A 15,207-nucleotide genomic window follows, 5' to 3' on the forward strand; every position below is an offset into this window, starting at 1 on the left:
CATACAAGCACTTGCTTCCTACTTCTAAAACATCTATAAAGGAAATGGTCTCAGAGGTTTCTCCAGACATTAGTGAATGTGAATCAGTTGATGCCGCTACCAAGTAAGCCCTATGCCTATCTTAGATTTTAGCTTACGGGTGACCGTGAGATATTTTAGGACAGAGAATATTCATAATACGTAAACGAATCTGTAATGGTTTTGACTCAGGTGCCATATTCTGCTATTCCCGTAGGTTCAGGCAGACAATTACCTTACAGCAAGACGGCCGGGGAAAGCGAAACCCTGCTATTTGTGTTCTTGGGGGCGATACGTTATCACGTATTAGTAACTCTTACAGATTCACTTATGCTATTCAGATAATACCCAGCCAGTAGGCACTCCAAATGTAAGTAGATGTCGGAGAGATATTTTTACATATTTAGATAGAATAACAAAGGGAATACGAAAAAAGTTGTACCAACGGAGCTTATGATTATACAGAGAAACAATAGGAAACACTGAGGTGGTATTCGAGTTCCGTTCCTTGTGGCTGCCATTGCAGTGCTTCATTGGTGAGACGTCTTCCCTCTCATGGAAGGAGAAATGCAGATTTCCGCGTGTAGCTCGTATAGTTAGTTGCACAGAAGACGGAGAGAGGTGAGAAACGTATGTCAAGCCCTTACTGTCATTAGGAAAAAATCACATCTTGGTGCCTGTTAGTCTCATCATGAGTTTGCGCTTAAATTTTCTGACCAATTTTGATTGGTATTCGTAGGACTTATTGAAATACTGACACAGGTTTTAACCTAGTGGGTTTTAGAAGTAGTCTCTAGTCTGGTGACAATCAGTTGTACGTCATCACCTGTCCTTCCCCTCAGGAATATTCATGAAACCTCGCCAGAGTTCGAAATGGCTTCCTCAACGTCAAGCTTCAGGTCACTAAGGTGCGTAACATCAGCTACAATATGATGGTATTAATTAATATAAAAACCTGTCTTTTTGTAACTATTACAGATTCCATACCACACCTTAATAACAGCAATTAAAAGGTTTTATCCGCTTGCTCGGTAATTAATACACTGAAGCGCCAAAGAAACGTACAGGCAGGCGTGTTCAAATACAGAGATATGTAAACAGACAGAATACGGCGCTGCGATCGGCAACGCCTATATTAAGACAACTAGTGTCTGGCGCAGTTATTAGATCGTTACTGCTGCTACAATGGTAGGTTATCAAGATTTAAGTGAGTTTGAACGTGGTGTTATAGTCGGCACACGGGCGATAGGACACAGTGTCTAAGCGATAAAGTGGGGATTTTCGCGTGGACCATTTCACGAGTGTACCATGAATATCAGGAATCCACTAAAACATCAAGTCTCCGACATCGCTGTGCCCAGAAAAAGATCTTGCAAGAACGGGACCAACAACGACTGAAGAGAATCGTTAAACGTGACAGAAGTGCAACCTTTCCGCAAATTGCTGCAGATTTCAATGCTGGGCCATCAACAAATGTCAGCGTGCGAATCATTCAACGACACATCATCGATATGGGTTTTCGGAACCGAAGACCCACTCGTGTAACCTTGATGACTGCATGACACAAAGCTTTATGCCTCACCTGGGCCCGTCAACACCGATATTGGCCTATTGATGACTGGAAACATGTTGCCTGGTCATACGAGTCTCGTTTCAAATTGTATCGAGCGGATAGTCGTGTACAGGCAAGGAGACAACCTCATCAATCCATGGACCCTGCGTGTCAATAGGGGACTGTTCAAGCTAGTGGAGGCTCTGTAATGGTGTGGGGAATGTGCAGTTGGAGTGATATGGGGCTCCTGCTACGTCTAGATACGACTCTTACAGGTGACACGTACGTAAGCATCCTGTATGATCACCAGTAACCATTCATGTCCATTGTGCATTCCGACGGACTTCGGCAATTCCAGCAGGACAATGCCACACCCCACACCCACACGTCCATAATTGCTACAGAGTGGCTCCGGGAACACTCTTCTGAGTTTAAGCACTACCCCTGGCCACCAAATTCCCCAGACCTAAACATTACTGAGCATATCTGGGGTGCCTTGCAATGTGCTATTCAGAAGAGATCTCCATCCCCTCGTACTCTTACGGATTTGTGGACAGTCCAGCAGGATTCATGGTGTCAGTTCCCTCCAGCCCTACGTCAGACATTAGGCGAGTCAATGCCACGTCGTAGTGCGGCACCTCTGCTTGCTGGCTGGGGCCCTACACGATACTAGGCAGGTGTACTAGTTGCTTTGGCTTTTCAGTGTACTTTCTTAGGGTGAAGCATTCCGAATATAAAAAAGGCGAAAGAGCGCTTATAACCTCGCCGTTGAGTGCCCATAAACCACGAACACACACAAAAGGGAAAAGGTTGAAAAACTACTGGTTTTCGATAAATAAGAAAAGTATCAAAGAAATTAGAGGTCATATGAATGATTACCGGCAGTCGTTATCATCACGTACCATTCGCGCATGGAACAAGGAGCAGAGAAAATGATAATGGTACCAGATGTTCATTCCGCTCACCCTTATTTCAAAAAGTTCCGAGATTGATTTTATTACTGGCGTATAAGCGATGTCAGCACAGTAACAACACTGGTAGCCTGGAATACCGGTCAGTCAGTCAGTTATGAGCAGGCAGCATTAACTAGTGTTCAGGCGGATGCAGTGTGGCAATTTTGTTGTGACACAAACTGCTATGGAGCAGCATTTCTAAATCTAGTGTTCAAGTCATTCTCAACAATGTTTTGAAAAAGAGAAACATGTGTGACAAGTTTGCCCAACATACTTTGACACCTGAACAAAAAACAATTAATATCGACAACTTAACATTTCCCTATTTTTTTTATTAATCCAGTCTCAAAATGTTTTGAATTGACGGGGAATAAGTAGATGTAGATGTAGGATGGGGTCCGAAATCGGTCATGAATTTGTTGAAGGAATCATTAAGTCTTTCGTTTGAAGTTAATTAGGAATAACGCAAAAGATTTAAATCAGCGAGGTTGGACATGGATTTGCATCCTACTCCTTCTGAACACGGAAAAAAGGAGGGAAGCAATATTACGACGCAGCAACTAATCGTCGACGAGTTCATTACGAACAGAATAAAATCTCATATTTTACAAGGACGGAAGCGAATACCGACCATATCCCTTTCAAAGATGATGTTGTTATTCATGTTGAGTGGTTTGTAGTAACAACAGTAAACATATGGCTGGTGGGCCAGAAAAGTTCTGAACGCTGCTTCTCCCAAAAGCGAACCACTTTGCAAAGACGACCGATAAATAGCAGAAGAAAACGAGGAAAATGTAGCACTACTGATGAACTGTTTGCTTAGTTATCGTTCGCTGGTGTGGGACTATGGCAGGCGTATCAGGTGACCTACTTCAAATATTGAAAGTACCGTACACGAGAATAGCTCCATTAACTGCCTGAACGATGGCGTGTTGAGAAGTGGTATGGATCGCCTCACGTGACTTTCGACGTACCTATAATCTGTCACCGGCGATTACCAATGTGTGCCAGGACTCGTCAATCCAAGTGATCTTCGGGCATCCGTTGGCGGTGCTCTTACACCCGTACTATCCTGTACACGGTGATGTGTCGTGAGAAGTGGCATCAGTGGAGGGACGAGGCTTGTGTACCCTATAGCGGGAAGGTTGTAGGGCTGTTAAGGTTATTCACCTAGTGATCTCGTTCTGCACTGAATTGCTGAGTGATCTACTACACTACCCCTGTATCCGCTGTTTCAAATTGCGAGATTCAATTCCTTACTGCTCACGGTGCTTAACTCTAGAGTTGTGGCTTTCTTCCGGATCGAGGTAACTCGCAGTACATCCTTGACACAGTGGTACGTGAATATCCAGAGCCTGCATCAACCTCGGAGTGTCCCATGCGTTGGGCACCAAATATCTGGCCTGAACCAAATGAACAGATATCGTGCGTCTTGCCCATACTGCGCTCGTCTGTCATACAGACGATCAGTATCATGTCTGTTGACATCACTACCACTCTGCACGTCTAACTAATTTATTCACTGTGGAGATCTTTTTCTCTCTCTCTTTCGCTCCAAAACATCAGCTATCTCTCATTCAGTCACTAGTGAGTGTAATTCCATGTCCATCATGTTTAAATTATAATGGATATTCGTAAGTTTCCAATACGCACTGATTATTTTTAGTAGAGAACAAGTACGTATGATTTTGAGCAGTAAGCCATTTCCGGAAGGAAGTTTCCTTGCTAAATAAACGAACACGTAAAATAATATATTATACTTTATCGTTTTTCGTGGATGAAAAAAACGATAACATTTATTGTGTTTCTTATAATTACTGCATTTACAGTTAATCAGTTTATGTGGTAACAATGCTGAATGCAAGACATACCGACCCGATTAGCGAAAGACGGACTTTTTGTTTCCAGAATACTGTAATCTGTGCATTAATAGCATAATAATTAGTAAACTGCAAACATATGAGTTAACAGAGTCACTGTTATCACTACCTCTTACTCACCCAGTTGAAGCAAGACATCGGATTTCGTAGTAAGAGAATAGTGCGTTTCTATGTTAGAATTCCTATTCAAAGTGATACCAAATTGCCCACACTATAACTTTCAAAATGTGTAGCTGCAGTTTAGAAACATCCTACATGACTCTTACAGCCTACAGACAAAAATCACAAAAAGCTAAATGTGACGAATTTTAAGCTTATATCTTGTCTCGTAATGCCATTTTATAACACATCATCACATAATGTTTTCGTACACTCCAAAACATTCAGACAAGTTCTGGAGACGGAGCAGGATTCTATAACGAGAAACGAAATAGATAAGAACTTCGAAATCTGATAAAATTTACGTAGTAAAGATTATTACAGGTTAAATATTTAACACTAAATAAATACTAGTTTATATTTCAGCTACGAGAAGCAAATTTATTACGAGCGCCAACACGACAAGAGCCGCGAGAGAAACGCAATGTAGTCTTAATTAAGAAACGATGTTTACAGTTAGCGGTGGCAGTTTGTGAACTGACTGAGGCTTCATACCGGGAAAACCAGAAGGTCATCAAATGTTGCGGCCAAATATAAGCAAACAGGAAACATCATGCCTTGCTGGGCACCGCGGCCTCTCAATTCGCAAGTCCCGAATTCGAGTCTCGCCCGTTTTAAATGTGCAGCTATTGTCTGTAAAAAGATGTGCAGGATCAGTGTGACCAAATACCCCAAAGAGAAAATTAAAAAAGCTACCACTTGTGGAAAGGTACAAAAACGACAGTGTTTTATTCGGATGAGTTTAACTTAATAATTCCATGTAAAGTATCCACCGAACTGTGAACAGTAATTCCACAGGACCTGTCTTGGAGAAACGTAGCCCATACTTGCCGACAGAATATATAACTGCAAAACCTATCATAGTAAGTATAGCCGTAAACAACAGGTATGGCTCCAGAAATGATAGCAAATAACGAAATTTTACGTAATGTGCATACGCAGCAAAATAGGAAGAAAACGTTATTCTAATTTGTACGTTATTTTAGAGAATACAGGATGTGAAATTTATCACTCGGAGCTGTCACTTCTGGCAGGAACAATAGATGGGAATCGAGATGAACCGTGCTGGGATGACAGATGCGGGTATGTCATTTCATGCTGCTTCGTCTTTATGAGTAAGATCATCAGTTGTACCGGTTCGCAGGTGGTGGCGTGCCAGTCCCTTGGCAAACCATGACCAGATATTTTTAGTGGGTGAGAGACACTGAGCACGTGCTGACTAGCGAAGTGCCAAAATCCTTTTTATCGGGGTGAGTCGTCACAGCATGGGTAGCATGTGGTCTCGTTTTATCTTGTTGAAAGATAACATTACAGAGACATCGAAGGTAGGGTACTGGCTTGGTTCAAATGGCTCTGAGCACTATGGGACTTAACATCTGAGGTCATCAGTCCCCTAGAACTTAGAACTAATTAAACCTAACTAACCTTAGGACATCACACACATCCATGCCCGAGGCAGGATTCGAACCTGCGACCGTAGCGGCCACGCGGTTCCAGACTGAAGTGCCTAGAACCGCACGGCCGGTAGGGTACTGCCACTGACCTTAACACATCAGAAATGTAACGGCTACTGCTCAAATTAGCGATTATGAAAACCAGAGATGATCATGTTGTTTACCTGGAGGTAACCCAGAACATCAATCTAGGTCGTGAGCCTGTATCATGAGGTCGAATGCAATTATTCCAGCTTTCGTTCTCCTCAGGTGCACCACACACAGATACGTCCATCATGATACTGTATGAAGAACCGAGACTCGTCTGAAAAGACGACGTGGTGCCACTCATGTGTCCAGCGTTGTTGGGCGCCACTGCTGACGAGTCACTATCTGCTGCCACGTCAGGAGCCACAACAGTGATCGCTGTGCTGACAGCCAGTAGTGTTCTAAATGTCATCGCACTGTCCTTGAGGATACTTGTCTTGCTGGAAACACGTCCATTTCCTGACGCAAGACGTATGAGGTGTTGGTATGGTGCTGCAGGGTCGACCGAATAATGTTCCTGTCCTTTCTGGCGCTAGTCCTGTGGGGACTTTGACAGTCTTCCTGATGTTGTGCATGGTCCTCCTGGACTCATTGGGTTCAGCAGACCATATTCGTATGATAGTGGAGGGATCGCGAGCAACAATATCACGGATCATTAAACTGGAGAATCCTGTTGCTGTCGCATTCCGGCACGTGCTGGTAGACCTTTCTCCTCCTTACACGAGGCAAGACCCGATTTTCTCACAAACAACCATCAATCAAATCCGAAATATGAATATTAATTCCAGGACATAATCTTTCTTTATATACATTATGTATCTGGTATCACTCCTACCTACTTTGTGTGGTTCCGCTGAGATGCTAATCATTTGACTCGACTGGCAGAGAATGACGTGGAGGTCGATTGGACCCGATTGGCCCGTCAAGAAGGGCAGAACGGGGATCTTTCCCTTACCTTTTTTATGACACATAATTCATGAGCTATGACATTATAAACATGCGTTGCGTGAAAAGCTACCGCATCAGGCACGAATTTTTAATTTATCACTTCTTTATTACTATCTCCATTTGCCATACATTTCGCAGGCAGTGTTCACATACACCATTGTACGATACATAGTTCAGGATGGGGACCACGGGAAATACACCCCCCCACACACACACAAAATGAATTTGTGACGTCTCACTAGTCGGCTTGTCCGCCACACTTCGCGAACTCTCGACTCGTGCAGCACCAAGGTAAATCAATATGTAATTGAAAAGGTACCCGCTAAAGGTGTTAACTTTTCTTATATGGTTAAAGACCAATATCTAACACATTAACTCACGCGTGAAGTAATCAGAAGTTTGAAGCTATTTTATGCAGAGAAGTTCTATTCTTTAAAGAATCGGGGTTTACCGGTTACTTACTGTCTGGAAAGAAGCACTGTCGACACGGTCGGACCAAGAACCACATAAATCACAAAGGGCTAGGAATGAAAGAGAGGATAACGTTGAAGCATAACTCAAGAACACGTGGAGAAATTTCGGCCAAATTTTTTAGGTACATGACTTATCACCTGTACAAAAATTATATGGATAACATTCCCCAGCACCACTAGAGGTTTGGGTGTGAGTGACAAGGGGTGACGCAAAAAGTCCGAAAACAATGTGTTGGTATTTACTTCCGGTTTTTAATTGACTTGGAATTCTTTTAGAAGTATGGAGTGCCATTTGTCTTTTATTTGTGTTATTCACTGTGTCAACACGGCCGCGAGAATGAGCGCTGCAGCGAGCCGCCAATTTTGTTAATGTGGTTCTGGATCTAAGATCAGGCCACAGGGCCGAATCCCACGATAAATTTAACATCCTCTCTGCAGTGTAAAACAGCAGAGAATGAGACTTCTATGTGTGCATTATATATCACACACACCTATGTTCAACATCTCCTCCTAAACTCCTGGACCGATTTCAACCATATTGATTATACTTATTACTTACTCTCTAAAAATATCCAAATACGTTCGCTTAGCGGATAAACTTCCGTGTGCTTGTCTCTCATTGGCTGTCGTTGTATGGCCGTAGCTCCTCAACGGTGCACTTGCAACTTATGGTTATGTGGATAATATTGCTAGAGTAACGGTCCCTTGTCCCTTTGTGTACCGCCGCTGTCAGTGTCAGCCAGTTTGACGTGGCATACGGAGCTCCATCGCAGTCTTTAACACTGGTAGCATGCCGCGACAGCGTGGACGTGAACCGTATGTGCAGTTGACGGACTTTGAGCGAGGGCGTATAGTGGGCATGCGGGAGGCCGGGTGGACGTACCGCCGAATTGCACGAACGCTGGTCCAACTGAGGCGCCAGGTGGAAATGGCATGGCAAGCCGTTCCACAGGACTACATCCAGCATCTCTACGATCGTCTCCATGGGAGAATAGCAGCCTGCATTGCTGCGAAAGGTGGATAAACACTGTACTAGTGCCGACATTGTACATGCTCTGTTGCCTGTGTCTATGTGCCTGTGGTTCTGTCAGTGTGATCATGTGATGTATCTGACCCCAGGAATGTGTCAATAAAGTTTCCCCTTCCTGGGACAATGAATTCACGGTGTTCTTATTTCAATTTCCAGGAGTGTAGTTTTCCAGAGCTTGGCTACTCTAAGCAATAAACATTTGTGTGAGGTACACCAATGACTTTATATGGTCCATTATACACAAACTTAAATTTAGAGATTTCATTGTCTATCTCGCTCGATTTCTCATGAGCTTTTACAAGTACTAAGTCTCCGATTGCAAACTTAGCAAAACGCGCTTTAGCGTCATGACGACGCATGCGAGCATTGGCTTTTAGCTTCATTACTTCTCGCAAACGATCTTTTTTCACACCAATACTAATGTCTATCCGTGGAGGGAATTTGATTATCTCTTCCAATTCACTTTCTACACTTTTGTCAATGGCGAGATTCCTCACGTTACGGCAGTTCAAATTCATACCTACACCAATAGCATCCGGCCAGTTAGCAATGGGTATAGGCTGGTATTGCCTATGCACACCATCTCCTGCCTCATCAAAACTAACTACTATTGTTTTATCTTGTGACGTACATGTCAAAGTTTTGCTTTCGCAATTAATCACTGCACGGTACTTAAATAGCCAATCTAACCCGATCTAACCCGATAATTACTTCCGTAGTTAAGTCTGGCACGACGACCAACTCTTGTTCAAATCGTGCCCCACATATCTCGAAGTCGACAAAAATCTGTTTTGTGAGCGGTTTACTGACCCTCCCAGTAGCACCGATAATTTTCACTCCTGTTACTGGCATAACTACGATACCAGGTCTGTCTTTCCGTAACTCAAATATTTTCCCAGATACAGCACTCAATTCTGCACCGATGTCAATCAACACGTTTAGTTGTAGGTCGTACATATTAACAGACACTACTAACTGTCTACACTTATCCTCGACTGTTTCTTTATTTTCCCACAGTAAATCCTCGTCTATATCCAGGTCATTCCAAAAAAAACATCCGGCTTTGATCGTAAATCCGGCTTATCTGGCGGCTTTTTCAGCCTCTGTTCACATACAGTTTTAATTTCAACACGTTTGTCCTGAGGCTTAGTCTGTAGCTTCGCCTCCAATACCGAAACCTTTTCCTGTAACTCGTCAACTAGTGAGTGTTGCTTTGCTATAAATTCATTAATTGTCACCTTCGTTCATTCCTCTTTGGTCAGACTGATCTCATCTGCCAATCTACCTGGAGGAATGTGCCCAGTAGTATCTGCAATTACTTCCTCTGGATCTGCGCAACCCGCACTGCTACCGTCTGACCGTATAACGTCAGCTCTAACCCCATACACGCTGTAATCTACGTGCTTTTCTATCAATCGTGTCCGGCTATCACTAAAATTTTCGTAATCTTTCTCCTTAATACTCTCGCAATGTTTAAACTGGAGGTTTGCGTCGGATGGGTCGGCTACTTCTACCACTATAACTTTCGGTAAGGTCTGCCGGTTAGGGCCAGAACTTTCCGTTACTACTTCAACATCCAACTCTTGCAGGACGAAACACGACGAATCTTGCTCGTGCTCCCCATTAACATCAACTATTTCTGGCAAAGTCTGCCGGTTAGGGACAGAACTTTCTATCACTTCACAAATACTATCTTCCTGTGGGACGAGATGCGGCAAATCCTGCCCGCGCTCCCCATAAACATTTCTCCCGTACAGGCCCCTATAATCTCTTAGTTCGTCGTATAAGCGACCGAACTGACTTAACCAGACCTCATCCCTCTCTGCATCCCCTCGCTCAATGACGAACGTGTTATCCGACATCTGATCTTCTCTCAACAATTGCGAATCATTCTTAAACTCAATTTTCATTTCCGCTGTGGGTGTTACAGCTGCCACTTTATAATCGTTTTCCGGAACACTACTTAAATTGTTCTCACTGACAGTGAATGTATTTTCTACCGCCGTGTCTACAGCTGATCTACTACTTGTGGGCGCACTCCTTTCTCCTAACACTGGCACACACTCCCGCCGTTGAATACTCCATACGGAATTTTCATAACGACGACACCTGGGTTTTCTCCTGTTATTGGGCCTCCAAAATTTCTCCACGCCCGGTGGGCCCCTCACCGGCGCGGCTAATGGTTTCCCTGTCTCGTCCCAGCAGATCTGCTCCCCGGATGCTGCTTAGGCGGCTTATCGCACCCTCTGGCGTTATTACTATCCTGTGAAGCCCGTATCACGTTAGTATGATACTGGTTACCGTCATTCCTGTTATTATTTGCATTGTACCGATTGTTATTACCGTCCGAACCATTATTGTTATTGCTGCCATGGTTGCGGTATGCATTATTCCCATGGTTATCGTTTTTGTGGTTACTGTGGTACCCGTTGTTGTTACCACGGCCTCTACCACTATCGCGATTATTGCGCCAATTGTCCTCGTCCTCAACTCTTTCCAGGAAATCATTGATTGTCCTGTAATTGCTTCCTATGTAGCGTTTTGTATCATCTGGAAGCTTCTAGTAGAGTTCCCAGACTATTTCGGATTCCGTGCGGCGATCACGCAAATATTCCAACTTGCGGATCCAGCCCTCACAAAACTCCTTCATCGAGCCGCGCGAATTCGCATCGAAAGGCCTCGATACGACAAATTCGCGCCAGACACATTGCTGTTTTTGCTCTGACCAGTATTCAACCAGAAACAAATTTTTAAACTCGTCAAAAGTCAGGTTGGTAATGTTGAGGTTTAAGCCCCAACGCTTGGCATCACTAGCCAACACATCAATAACCGCATTAATTTTTCTCTCATTAGTCCATGATCTGGGTAAAACTCTTTCACACTTTTTAATGAAATCCGTCGGGTGTATACCGCCTTTTTTCAAGGGGTCGAACCGCTCCTCTTTCGTCAACAATTCCGAACTATGTGCACAGATTGGCACATAGCTCTGTTTTTCGTCAAGTTTCTTTTCTAATTCCGACACTCTCGTAATTACTTGGCAAGTGGTTGTCGCAAGCGTTTCTACTTCCCTTTTTTTTTTTTCTTCGCAGGGATTAGCCTGCTTCGTCACGTTGGTATCTACTTCGGATACTAAAGCCTTTAAAGTTTCCACCTTCTTGTGATCCTCTTTGTTCACTAATTGAATTTGTTCCATCACCTTATTCTCGATGATCGGAGCAACTGCTTCTCCTACACTTTTCTCGATTCTGCTAATTTCGGAATAAAAACGAGCATTTATGCTCGCAATTTCCGCCTGAACGCCTATCATTTCCTGTCTAAGATTACCGATTTCGGTATTAATCACAACAATATCTTCTTTGATTTTATCACCTTTTGTGTTAACAACTCCAACATTGTTGTTAACAATATTAATAGCTTTGTTCTGATTGTCTAGCTTCCGTTCAATTTTTTCAGACTGACTCGTGATTTCGTTAATCAAAACATTCAATAAATCAGTTAAATTCCCGGAAACTACCGGTTTTACTTCTGTAGCGGCTTCCTCTTTAATTGTTCCCCCGTATTCGTCATCAAGCGATTCGCATTTGATTTTCACTTCCGATTCCGAAACATTTTCTAAAGTTTGGAATTCCATTTCTGCTCTTTGTTGCGTTTCGGCGGTCGCGTCTTTCATGCTAGCCGCCTGCCCCTGCACAATGGGTTCCGCGGTGCGCGTTTCACACTGTTCGACCGATTGTTCCGCATCCAAGTCTACCAAATTTTGGTAATTGTTGCCTCACTCATTTTAATAATTTTCAATATAAATGACAAATCTCAAATCTAATTAGGTTTCCTCACACTAATATTCTCGCTGACGTATCGACCATTTCGTAACCAGTACTTTGTTACGAGATTTGCACAACGCAAAATTCGTGTCCAGAACAACCTCAAATACGAAGATTGTCCTGTCACCAGGTCGCCACGTGTAACCTCCCCCTCTCTTATCGACCTTAATGACAGTGAAAAATTAAACCGCGTGTACCTAATGGAAATTTGGGAAAAGCAATCGTCACCGAAGTTAATCTGTCGGTAAAGAGGGAGGAAAGGGTTACATCTAAATGAAAGGAAAAATGCAAATGAAACTGCTGGAAATTAATTTTGAAAAGGGGTAAAGTTAATAAAGAAAGTAAATGTACGGTCGTTACGTTAACAATTAACTAGCGGTAATTAGATATTTGAGATTTGGGGAAAATTACGGTCGCCAGTCCTATGGACAATTACTATAGTAACTGAAAAAGAAAGGTTATTGCACATATAATTAGCACTAGAAGCGTGGCAACTGAAGGTAGACATGTGTAGTGTGAAAACTGAAAGTTTGTCAGAAGTAATAAATTTCGCTACACTCTGACTTAATTTAGCAAAGAATTAATAAAACCGGAAAATTGGAAGTTAATTAAGTGACTGAAATTAATAGTGAGCTTTGTTTTTTATGCATATCGAAATTCAGTAAAATACGGCTAGTCTTGGGCTACCTCAACAATCATTTCAAAAGCTACTTGAATCTACGCAATTTAGAAATAAGAGATTTAACTTTGATCTTGAATTAAATGATTCTGAACAATTAACAATAGTAAAATTTAGTACGTACCAAGCTGGGCTGCAGTCACAGGTAAGCTAAAATACGGTAACAAAACTCGCACTCTTAATTTGTGCTTGTGTAATCTAAATATGGTAGCCAGCTATGAATACCTTAACTGAACTTTGAAATTAAAGCAGTGAAATCGAATGATGCTGGCGTTTGAATTTCAACGACTCTCTGGTTCATTCCGGAAAAGGCAGGGACCCTTCTTGGTAATGCAATTGGGACAGTGAGCAACAAAGGTTCATGCTACGTTGCTGTTGGTTTAGTTACGAAAATGTATCAGTTTGAAAAGCTGAGGTCTGCCATACAGTTCTAAAACTTTACGTGCTTCCAGTCTTCCTTGTTGGTTGATTGAAGGTTTGAAGCCGTCGATCGGGGATGTGGCGACAGTCACTCATTGTCGGCCGTCGCTGTTGCACAAGCTGGATGTTGGCGCGCCTTCTTCTCGACACGGTCACCAGGCGAAACGGGCTCTTGATGTGCGCCAGCTAATGCTTCCCATCCGCGACACCGTGTCAGAAACTATCATAGCAAATCGAGCGCAATTACATGCCGCCCAACCCCGAAAGCGCGGCAACTCGCGGGAGCGTCACACAACACACCTGCTCCACTGCACCACCGCAGCCAAACTCCCCCTCTGCCCGCGCTCCACGCGACAGAGTTAACACTACCAAAGATCCTAAACACTTTTGTTCTCCACACGACCTATCGATGTGTTCGTTCGATAGCATAGTTTTCCCTAGGCCAGACCCAGCGTGTAAATACAAATAATATTCACAAAACAAATCAACATATATATATATATATATATATATATATATATATATATATATATGTATACATATATATGTATACAAACAGTAAAACAATTACAATAAATAAAGACACAGAAATGTCATATCTTCAGGTAACAAAATAAGGAAAAAAAATTTATAGTGCAGCAGATGGAAATAGGAGGATATGCATTTCCGGCGTTACAAGGTACAGCTAATGCTGGTTGTGGATGACCCTGGAGATGTCGTCCGGATGTCCCATTCGTACTCGATTGGAGACAGATCTGGTCATCGGGCAGGTCAAGGCAACATTTCGACTCTCTGTAGACCGGTATGTGTTCGAGCGTTATCCTGTTGGAAGACACCCTCTGGAATACTGTTCGTGAATGACGGGACAACAGGTCGAATCACAGCATTGACGTGCAAATTTGCTGTCAGCATGCCTGCAATAACCACGATAGTGCTCTTGCTGTCGTACGAAATCGCACTCCAGACCGTAACTCCATGTGTAGGTCCAGTGTATCTAGCACGCAGACAGGTTGGTTGCACGCCGTCCGGAGCTCGATTTTCTGGCGAACGTACCTTCCATTCAGCACCGCTGCCAGCAATCATGTGTAGGGGCTACATCCCTGCCAAGTTCTTCCGGAGTATCGCGGAAGGAACAGCCAGCTTCTCGTAGCCCTATTTACACGACTTCGTTCAAACTCAGTAAGCTGCTCATAATGGCTTCTTCATCGTCTTAAAGGCATTCTTGACTAACATCAACTCACTACGCCGAATTTCAAACGTAACTAAAGCTCACGACGGTTAGAGCGTGTATTTAAAGAACACCTGATTAGCATCCTCCTAATGACACTACTAGTGCCACTCTTATGCTATTTCCGAGAACTTTTAATAGACGCCACCTTTTTAGACCTAGAAACACATCTATCAACTCTCATTTATGTCGCACAACTGCTTCTTGGTGCTGAGATATTTTTGCGTCAGTGTATAACTATATGGAAAAAAGATTGTTTATCGAATATCACCTTAGATAGAAAATACGAGTCGTAACGATGTAGAAAAATACTTTCCTCTCTGTATAGCACCAGTTGCTTAAAAGGCTGTTTCGATGCCATCTACCGTTTAAGATACTCGTATATTTCGATTGTTCACATTACATGGAGACAGTGCATTACTAATAATCATCCTTCAGTTTATGACACTGTAAAAACGACGTGTTTGCGGAATAATCTTAAGACAGGTTCGGGTTGCCACCTGCTTATGCAAAAATAAAAAGGAAAGAAGCTAAAGTAGATACAGAGCAGAGAGAGAGAGAGAGA

This window comes from Schistocerca cancellata, chromosome 4 (assembly GCF_023864275.1).
Source record: "Schistocerca cancellata isolate TAMUIC-IGC-003103 chromosome 4, iqSchCanc2.1, whole genome shotgun sequence".
Lineage (NCBI taxonomy): Eukaryota > Metazoa > Arthropoda > Insecta > Orthoptera > Acrididae > Schistocerca > Schistocerca cancellata.